Raw genomic sequence first — 11,924 nt, forward strand, 5'->3', positions numbered from 1 at the left:
TTAGCCAGATACCAAAAATTATCGATTTAGGAGAACATTTATATTGAGTTATAACAATTTATAGACTTTGCACCAGAGGTTTAGAGAGATTGAGGGGGGGGGGGGGGGGGGGAGCAAGAGACGGAGGGTGTCACTGCTCACTTGGTAAGCCCTCGACTTATTTTGCCCATTTAGTTTGTAATATTGGTTAAGGTCAGTATACGTAAAGTTATAATGTGTAAAAATTATTAACTAGAAATGATGCCGGAAGGTATCTCAAATGCTCCCGAAAAAGTCCTGAAATGACCCCGACGGGATCCCGGAAGGTTAATCAAATTATCCCGAAATAATACAGAAAAAGTCACGAAATTACCCGGTCTGATTTCCGGACGGATCCCAAAAAACATCCAGAAATGATCCCGGAAGGGTATCCGAATGATCCCGACATAGTCCCGAAATCCATCCAGAAATGATCCCGGAAGGATTCCCAATTTATCCCGAAATAATTCCAAAGAGTACCGAAATGATCCCGAAATTACCCTGACGAGATCCATACATATTCCGAAAACCATTCAGAACTAATGTCGGAAAGCTCCCCAAATGAAGCCGAAATAATCCAGAAAAAGTTCCGCAATAACCCCGACGGGATTCCGTAAACCATCAAGAAATGATCCCGGAAGGATCCCCAAATGACCCCGGAATACTCCGAAAAAGTCCCTAAATAACCCTAATGGGATCCCGGACAAATCCTGAAAACCATCAAGAGATGATGCCGGAAGGGTTCCCAAATGATCCAGAAATAGTCCCGAAAAAGTCTCGAAATAACCCTGAAAGTATCCTGGACGGATCCCGAAAACCATTCAGAAATGATGCCGGAAGGGTCCCCAAATGATTCTGAAATAGTCCCCAACATGACCTTGACGGGATCTCGAAAACCATCCAGAAATGATCCCGGAAGGATTCCCAATTTATTCCGAAATAATTCCAAAGAGTCCCCAAATGATCCCGAAATTACCCTGACGAGATCCATACGTATTTCGAAAACCATTCAGAACTAATGCCGGAAAGCTCCCCAAATGAACCCGAAATAATCCAGAAAAGTTCCGAAATAACCCCGACGGGATTCCGTAAACCATCCAGAAATGATCCCTGAAGGATCCCCAAATGACCCCGGAATACTCCGAAAAAGTCCCTAAATAACCCTGACGGGATCCCGGACAAATCCCGAAAGCCATGTAGAAATGATGCCGGAAGAGTTCCCAAATGATCCAGAATTAGTCCCGAAAATGTATAGAAATGACGGAGGGTGTCACTGGTCACTTGGTAAGCCCTCGACTTATTTTGCCCATTGAGTTTGTAATATTGTTGAAGGTCAGTATACGTAAAGTTATAATGTGTAAAAATTATTAAAAAGTAATTGTTCGAAGTGTCGTGGAACCCCCGCCCCTTTCCATTTTCGAAAGAATTTCGCCAGTAGACTATTGTCTAACTGTGTCCCAAATTTCATCAAAATCCGTGTAGCCGTTCTGGCGTGATGCAGTCATAGAGACGAAAAAACAGAATAATTAAATTATAGCTCTACCTAGGGGGCGGGGACCATCCCCCTTTTCAAAAAAATATTGCTAGTAGATCCTTCTAGACTATATGTGTGCCAAACTTCATCCAAATCCGTCCAGCCGTTCTGGCGTGATTGAGGTACAACGACAAACGTCTGGACATACAAACATCCAAACAACCAAACTTTCCCATTTATAATTTTACTGGACTTTACCCGCGGCCCCGTCCGAGTTATCTGTTTAAAAATTATTTTGGTCAATGTATTTTATTTTTGTAATAGAGTAAAAAAAATATTTAAATGAGCTGATAACCTGAAAGGCAAGCTTACGTGAATAAAACAATACAGTTTTTTCGATTTAAAAAAATAAATTTTGTTTTTAAGTTAAATTAATTGATCTGACAGAGGTGAAAGAATTACTTATTCATAAAACAAAGGAGTGAAACTACAATTAGCTAAAACCAAGGAGAATTTTTTAGATAAAAATAGTGTTGCTTTTTCGAGTATTTAGTTGGTTAAAATATTACAAAACGAGTAAATATAGTTATAACAGTTTGCTACAGGATTCATTTAAAACAAGTAAGGAAGGTTAAGTTCGAATGTAACCGAACATTACATACTCAGTTGAGAGCTATGGTGACAACATAAGGGAAAATAACCAAGTAGGAAAATGAACCGAGGGTAACCCTGGAATGTGTTTGTATGACATGTGTATCAAATGAAAGGTATTAAAGAGTATTTTATGAGGGAGTGGGCCATAGTTCTATAGGTGGACGCCATTTAGGGATATCGCCATAAAGGTGGACCAGGGCTGACTCTAAAATTTGTTTGTACGATACGGATATCAAATGAAATGTGTTAATGAGTATTTTAAAAGGGCGTGGGCTAAGTTCTATAGGTGGACGCCTTTTCGAGATATCGCCATAAAGATGGACCAGGGGTGACTCCAGAATGCGTTTGTACAATATGGGTATCAAACGAAAGGTGTTAATGAGTATTTTAAAAGGGCGTGGGCTAAGTTCTATAAGTGGACGCCTTTTCGAGATATGGCCATAAAGGTGGACCAGGGGTGACTCTTGAATATGTTTGTACGATATGGGTATCAAATTAAAGGTGTTAATGAGGGTTTCAAAAGGAAGTGGTGGTAGTTGTATCGGTGGTAGCCTCTTCGAGATATCGCCATAAAGGTGGAACGGGGGTGACTCTAGAATGCGTTTGTACAATATGGGTATCAAACGAAAGGTGTTAATGAGTATTTTAAAGGGAGTGGGCCTTAGTTCTATAGGTGGACGCCTTTTCGAGATATCACCATAAAGGTGGACCAGGGGTGACTCTAGACTTTGTTTGCACGATATGGGTATCAAATGAAAGGTGTTAATAAGTCTTTTTAAAAGGGAGTGGGCCTTAGTTCTATAGGTGGTCGCCTTTTCGATATATCGCCATAAAGGTGGACCAGGGTTGACTCTAGAATATGTTTGTACGATTTGGGTATCAAATGAAAAGTGTTAATGAGTATTTTAAAAGGGCGTGGGGCTTAGTTCTATAGATGGACGCCTTTACGAGATATCGCCATAAAGGTGCACCAGGGGTGACTCTAGCATGTGTTTGTGCGATATGGGTATCAAATTAAAGGTATTAATTAGGGTTTTAAAAGGGAGTGGTGGTAGTTGTATATGTGAAGGCGTTTTCCAGATATCGAGCAAAATGTGGACCAGGGTGACCCAGAACATCATCTGTCGGATACAGATAATTTATTTATATATGTAATACCACGAACAGTATTCCTGCCAAGATTTCAAGGGTTTTTTATTTCACCCTGCAGAACTTTTTCATTTTCTTCTACTTAATATGGTAGGTGTCACACCCATTTTAAAAAATTTTTTTCTAAAGTTATATTTTACGTCAATAAACCAATCCAATTACCATGTTTCATCCCTTTTTTCGTATTTGGCATGAATTATGGCATTTTTTTTCATTTTTCGTAATTTTCGATATCGAAAAAGTGGGCGTGATCGGATTTCGGCCATTTTTTATACCAATACAAAGTGAGTTCAGATAAGTACGTGAACTGAGTTTAGTAAAGATATATCCATTTTTGCTCAAGTTATCGTGTTAATGGTCGAGTGGAAGGACAGACGGTCGACTGTGTATAAAAACTGGGCGTGGCTTCAACCGATTTGGCCCTTTTTCACAGAAATAAGTTATCGTCCTAGAATCTAAGCCCTTACCAAATTTCACAAGGATTGGTAAATTTTTGTTCGACTTATGGCATTAAAAGTATCCTAGATAAATTAAATGGAAAGGGGCGGAGCCACGCCCATTTTGAAATTTTCTTTTATTTTTGTATTTTGTTGCACAATATAATAACTGGAGTTAAATCTTGATATAATTTACTTATATACTGTAAAAATTGATTTGTTTTATTTTAATTATTTGTCAATATTTCGACTTCACTCTGAAGTCATCATCAGGACTGACTGCAAAAAACAATACGTAATTTTAATAATAAAATAAAAACATTCATTTATGCATCGACACCACTTACATCTTCAAATGCGCTTTCAAGACTAACATTTAACATAACAATTATAAAAAGAAACAGCGATTAAAAATCTAAACAAACAGAGTAAACAAATGAAAAACCGTAATTGTAAACAAAAACTATAAAACAACAAATTGTTAGACGGCGAATAGTACATCGATACATACATATATATTTGGCATTACAGTGTTGTTGTGAAACGGAGACGAAAACTTTTTATGTTTGTGCGGGTCTGTAAAAATGCATCACATGCTTTTGTTGTTTTTTATAAGGTTGCGGTAGACGTGAGAACAATTCGCGATGTCCGTTTTGAAATTCATCCTCTTATTATTAGGGGTGTCCACTATATGAAGCATTTATAATGTGAAGCGTTTGTTATAATTTTTCTCTACTTCTAAAATGGTTACATTGTCAAAGTCTGGATAATGTCCTGTTTCTTGACAGTGGGATGTTAAAGCCGTTTTGTTGTCTGAAAAATTGTAATTTTATATTAGATCTATGTGCGGATATCCTTGTCTTCAATTTTGTTTTTGTAGTCCCCACATATACTTTCTCGCATACGTGGGACCCGTCGCCATTGCAAGGAATCTTGTAAACTACATCCGATTTTTCATGTGCTGAAATTTTATCTTTAAGGTTGCTAAAAATTTTCCGTAGGGTGTTGTCATATGTGAAAGCTAACCGCACGTTCTCTTTATCATACATGTTTGAATATTTTATTCTCTCCGATAATTTTGGGACATACGTTGCAGACTTGTAAATTTTGGCATATCTAGTATCTTTATTACCTACATCACTGGGTCGGGAATAATAATCACGAATTATTTCCGATGCTAACTTTATGGGAAAGTTGTTGTTTTCTAGAATCTTTTTGATAGTTTTTATGTTTTTATCGTGATAAATATTGTCGCTGATCGATAGAGCTCGTCTGACGAAGTTGTTGGCCGTGTTCAAAATTGTTCTCTTTTCATGTTGTGCGTGAAAGTTTATAAGCCACCCCGAGGCTGTTGGTTTTTGATACCAATATATAGTTAAGAAATTATTTCTTTTGATTACCAATGTATCTAAAAATGGTATTTCCCCGTCTTTTTCTATCTCAATTGTAAATTTGATGGATCTGTGATATCCATTCAGTATGTTAAGCAATTTGTTTGTATATTCTGTTTTTATACTCAGTTGAGCAGAACTCACAGAGTATATTAAGTTTGATTGGATAACGGTGGGTTGTACAGGTATAAAGGAATCGAGATAGATATAGACTTCCATATATCAAAATCATCAGCATCGAAAAAAAATTTGATTGAGCCATGTCCGTCCGTCCGTCCGTTAACACGATAACTTGAGTAAATTTTGAGGTATCTTGATGAAATTTGGTATGTAGGTTTCTGAGCACTCATCTCAGATCGCTGTTTAAAATGAACGATATCGGAATATAACCACGCCCACTTTTTCTATATCGAAAACTTCGAAATACCGAAAAAGTGCAATAATTCATTACCAAAGACAGATAAAGCGATGAAACTTGGTAGGCGAGTTGAACTTATGACGAAGAATAGAAATTTAATAAAATTTTGGACAATGGGCGTGGCACCGCCCACTTTTAAAAGAAGGTAATTTAAAATTTTGCAAGCTGTAATTTGGCAGTCGTTGAAGATATCATGATGAAATTTGGCAGGAACTTTACTCCTATTACTATATGTACGCTTAATAAAAATTAGCAAAATCGGAGAAGGACCACGCCCACTTTTAAACAGTTTTTTTTTTTCTATAGTAAAATTTTAACAAAAAATTTAATATATTTACAGTATATTAGTAAATTATGTCAACATTCAACTCTAGTAATGATGGTTCAACAAAATACAAAAAATAAAGAAAATTTCAAAATGGGCGTGGCTCCGCCCTTTTTCATTTAGTTTGTCTAGGATACTTTTAATGGCATAAGTCGAACAAAAATTTCCTAATCCTTTTGAAATTTGGTAGGGGCATAGATTTCATGACGCTAACTGTTTTCTGTGAAAATTGGCGAAATCGGTTGAAGCCACGCCCAGTTTTTATACACAGGCGCCCGTCTGTCCTTCCGCATGGCCGTTAACACGATAACTTGAGCAAAAATCGACATATCTTTACTGAACTTAGTTCACGTATTTATCTGAACTCACTTTATCTTGGTATAAAAAATCAACGAAATCCGACTATGAACACGTCCACTTTTTGGATATCGAAAATTACGAAAAATGAAAAAAATGCCATAATTCTATACCAAATACGAAAAAAGGAATGAAACATGGTAATTGGATTGGTTTATTGACGCGAAATATAACATTAGAAAAAACTTTGTAAAATGGTTTTGACACCTACCATATTAAGTAGAAGAAAATGAAAAAGTTCTGCAGGGCGAAATAAAACACCCTTGAAATCTTGGCAGGTATTACATGTATAAATAAATTAGCGGTATCCAACAGATGATGTTCTGGGTCACCCTGGTCCACACTTTGGTCGATATCTGGAAAACGACTTCACATATACAACTACCACCACTCCCTTTTAAAACTCTTATTAATACCTTTAATTTGATACCCATATCGTACAAACAAATTCTAGAGTCACCCCTGGTCCACCTTTATGGCGATATCTCGAAAAGGCGTCCACCTATAGAAATAAGCCCCACGCCCTTTTAAAATACTCATTAACGACTTTCATTTGATACCCATATCGTACAAACATATTCTAGAGTCACACCTCGTCCACCTTTATGGCGATATCTCGAAAAGGCGACCACCTATAGTCCACCTATAGGTCCACTCCCTCCTAAAAATACTCATAAATCCTTTCATTTGATACCCTTATCGTACAAACAAAGTCTAGAGTCACCCCCGGTCCACCTTTATGGCGATATCTCGAAAAGGCGACCACCTATACAACTACCACCACTCCCTTTTAAAACCCTCATTAATACCTTTAATTTGATACCCATATCGTACAAACACATTCTAGAGTCACCCCTGGTCCACCTTTATGGCGATATTTCGAAACGGCGTACACCTATAGAAGTAAGGCCCACTCCCTTTTAAAATACTCATTAACACCTTTCATTTGATACCCATATTGTACAAACGCATTCTAGAGTCACCCCTGGTCCACCTTAATGGCGATATCTAGAAAAGGCCACCACCTATACAACTACCACCACTCCCTTTTAAAACCCTTATTAATACCTTAATTTGATACCCATATCGTACAAACAAATTCTAGGGTCACCCCTGGTCCACCTTTATGGCGATATCTCGAAACGGCGTCCACCTATGGAACTAAGGATCACTCCCTTTTAAAATACTCATTAACGCCTTTCTTTTGATACCCATATTGTACAAACAAATTCTAGGGCCGCCCCTGGTCCACCTTTATGGAGATATCTCGAAACGGCGTCCACCTATGGAACTAAGGATTACTCCCTTTTAAGATACTCATTAACACCTTTCATTTGATACCCATATCGTACAAACAAATTCTAGAGTCAACCCTGATCCACCTTTATGGCGATATCCCTAAATGGCGTCCACCTATAGAACTATGGCCCACTCCCTCATAAAATACTCTTTAATGCCTTTCATTTGATACACATGTCATACAAACACATTCCAGGATTACCCTCGGTTCATTTTCCTACATGGTTATTTTCCCTCATGTTGTCACCATAGCTCTCAAGTGAGTATGTAATGTTCGGTTACACCCGAACTTAACCTTCCTTACTTGTTACTATAGTGAACATATCATCCATGTACTTTGTGAGCAATCGTGGTTTGTTAACCGATTCAGTCTCAAATCTGGTTAATAGTTCTTGCATAACGATATTCGCTATTACCTGTGACGCTGGTGATCCCATTGGCATCCCTGATCGTTGCTCGTATATTTTGTCTCTGTATTTAAAATAACGGTTTTCTTTGATACAAAACTTAACAACACTTAAGAAAAGCTCTTTTGTCATGGATGTGCACTCTTTTATCTGGTTCCACTTATAATCTATGATATCAAGAGCTAAATCAACAGGGATACTGGGAAACAAGGAAACAACATCGAACGACACTAGACTCTCATCATCATACACATAAGTATCTTTTATCTTTTGCTTGAAATCCATCGCGTCTATAGCATTAAATTTGGATGTCATTGTTAGTTTTTTTTAATATTTGAACAGCGAATTTACATAGACTGTAGGACGGAGTATTAATAGACGAACAAATAGGTCTCAGCGGAATCCCTGCCTTATGGATTTTTGGCAGACCATAAATTCTGGGTGGGTTCGCTGTTTTACAGGTAAGACGGTACTTTTCCTTAAGGTCGATGGATTTGTTATTGTACAGTTTTTCCACTATTTCATTATTTTTCTGTTGTAGTCTACTAGTGGGGTCACGCTTCAATACTTTGTACATAGAAATATCATTTACTATTGTCCGCATCTTTTTTATACTCAGTTGAGCAGAGCTCACAGAGTATATTAAGTTTGATTGGATAACGGTTGGTTGTACATATATAAAGGAATCGAGATAGATATAGACTTCCATATATCAAAATAATCAGGATCAAAAAAAAATTTTATTGAGCCATGTCCGTCCGTCCGTTAACACGATAACTTGAGTAAATTTTGAGGTATCTTGATGAAATTTGGTATGTAGGTTCCTGAGCACTCATCTCAGATCTCTATTTAAAATGAACGATATCGGACTATAACCACACCCACTTTTTCGATATCGAAAATTTCGAAAAACCGAAAAAGTGCGATAATTCATTGCAAAAGACAGCTAAAGCGACGAAACTTGGTAGATGAGTTGAACTTATGACGCGGAATAGAAAATTATTAAAATTTTGGACATTGGGCGTGGCACCGCCCACTTTTAAAAGAAGGTAATTTAAAACTTTTGCAAGCTGTAATTTGGCAGTCGTTGAAGATATCATGATAAAATTTGGCTATTCGTATTACTATATGTACGCTTAATAAAAATTAGCAAAATCGGAGAAGGACCACGCCCACTTTTAAAAAAAAAATTTTTTTTAAAGTAAAATTTTAACAAAAAATTTAATATCTTTACAGTATATAAGTAAATTATGTCAACATTCAACTCCAGCAATAATATGGTGCAACAAAATACAAAAATAAAAGAAAATTTCAAAATGGGCGTGGCTCCGCCCTTTTTCATTTAATTTGTCTAGGATACTTTTAACGTCATAAGTCGAACAAAAAATTAACCAATCCTTTTGAAATTTGGTAGGGGCATAGATTTTATGACATTAACAGTTTTCTGTGAAAATGGGCGAAATCGGTTGATGCCACGCCCAGTTTTTATACACAGTCGTCCGTCTGTCCTTCCGCATGGCCGTTAACACGATAACTTGAGCAAAAATCGACATATCTTTAATGAGCTTAGTTAACGTGCTTACTTGAACTCACTTTATCTTGGTATGAAAAATGAACGAAATCCGACTATGACCACGCCCACTTTTTCGATATCGAAAATTACGAAAAATGAAAAAATGCCATAATTCTATACCAAATACGAAAAAAGGGATGAAACATGGTAAAGTAATTGGATTGTTTTATTGACGCGAAATATAACTTTAGAAAAAAATTTATAAAATGGTTGTGACACCTACCATATTAAGTAGAAGAAAATAAAAACTTCTGCAGGGCGAAATAAAAAACCCTTAAAATCTTGGCAGGTATTACATATATAAATAAATTAGCGGTATCCAACAGATGATGTTCTGGGTCACCCTGGTCCACATTTTGGTCGATATCTGGAAAACGCCTTCACACCACTCCCTTTTACAACTCTCATTAATACCTTTAATTTGATACCCATATCGTACAAACTCATTCTAGAGTCACCCCTGGTCCACCTTTATGGCGATATCTCGAAAGTCCACCTATAGAACTAAGCCCCACTCCCTTTTAAAATGCTCATTAACCCCTTTCATTTGATACCCATATCGTCCATACAAATTCAAGGGTCACCCCTGCTCCACCTTTATGGCGATATCTCGAAACGGCATCCACCTATGGAACTAAGGATTACTCCCTTTTAAAATACTCATTAACACCTTTCTTTTGATACCCATATTGTACAAACAAATTCTAGGGTCACCCCTGGTCCACCTTTATGGCGATATCTCGAAACGGCGTCCACCTATGGAACTAAGGATTACTCCCTTTTAAAATACTCATTAACACCTTTCTTTTGATACCCATATTGTACAAACAAATTCTAGGGTCACCCCTGGTCCACCTTTATGGCGCTATCTCGAAACGGCGTCCACCTATGGAACTAAGGATTACCCCCTTTTAAAATACTCATTAGCACCTTTCATTTGATACCCATATCGTACAAACGCATTCTAGAGTCACTCCTGGTCCACCTTTATGGCGATATCTCGAAAAGGCGACCACCTATACAACAACCACCAATCCCTTTTAAAACCCTCATTAATACCTTTAATTTGATACCCATATCGTACAAAAATATTCTAGAGTCACCCCTGGTCCACCTTTATGGCGATATTTCGAAACGGCGTCCACCTATAGAACTAAGGCCCACTCCCTTTTAAAATACGCATTAACAACTTTCGTTTGATGCCCATATTGTACAAACAAATTCTAGGGTCACCCCTGGTCCACCTTTATGGCGATATCTCGAAACGGCGTCCACCTATGGAACTAAGGATTACTCCCTTTTAAAATACTCATTAACACCTTTCTTTTGATACCCATATTGTACAAACAAATTCTAGGGTCACCCCTGGTCCACCTTTATGGCGCTATGTCGAAACGGCGTCCACCTATGGAACTAAGGATTACCCCCTTTTAAAATACTCATTAGCACCTTTCATTTGATACCCATATCGTACAAACGCATTCTAGAGTCACTCCTGGTCCACCTTTATGGCGATATCTCGAAAAGGCGACCACCTATACAACAACCACCACTCCCTTTTAAAACCCTCATTAATACCTTTAATTTGATACCCATATCGTACAAACACATTCTAGAGTCACCCCTGGTACACCTTTATGGCGATATTTCGAAACGGCATCCACCTATAGAACTAAGGCCAACTCCCTTTTAAAATACTCATTAACACCATTCGTTTGATGCCCATATTGTACAAACAAATTCTAGGGTCACCCCTGGTCCACCTTTGTGACGATATCTTGAAATGGCGTCCACCTATGTAACTAGGGATTACTCCCTTTTAAAATACTCATTAACACCTTTCATTTGATACCTATATCGTACAAACGCATTCTAGAGTCAACCCTGATCCACCTTTATGGCTATATCCCTAAATGGCGTCCACCTATAGAACTATGGCCCACTCCCTCATAAAATACTCTTTAATGCCTTTCATTTGGAACACATTCCAGGGTTTCCCTCGGTTCATTTTCCTACATGGTTATTTTCCCTTATTTTGTCACCATAGCTCTCAACTGAGTATGTAATGTTCGGTTACACCCGAACTTAAACTTCCTTACTTGTTTATACTCAGTTGAGCAGAGCTTACAGAGTATACTAACTTTGATTGGATAACGGTTGGTTGTACAGGTATAAAGGAATCGAGATAGATATAGACTTCCTTATATCAAAATCATCAGTATCGAAAAAAAAATTCGATTGAGCCATGTCCGTCCGTCCGTTCGTCTGTCCGTTAACACGATAACTTGAGTAAATTTTGAGGTATCTTGATGAAATTTGGTATGTAGATTCCTGGGCACCCATCTCAGATCGCTATTTAAAATGACCGATATCGGACTATAATCACGCCCACTTTTTCGATATCGAAAATTTCGAAAAATCG

This window comes from Eurosta solidaginis, chromosome X, assembly GCF_040869045.1.
Source record: "Eurosta solidaginis isolate ZX-2024a chromosome X, ASM4086904v1, whole genome shotgun sequence".
Classification (NCBI taxonomy): domain Eukaryota; kingdom Metazoa; phylum Arthropoda; class Insecta; order Diptera; family Tephritidae; genus Eurosta; species Eurosta solidaginis.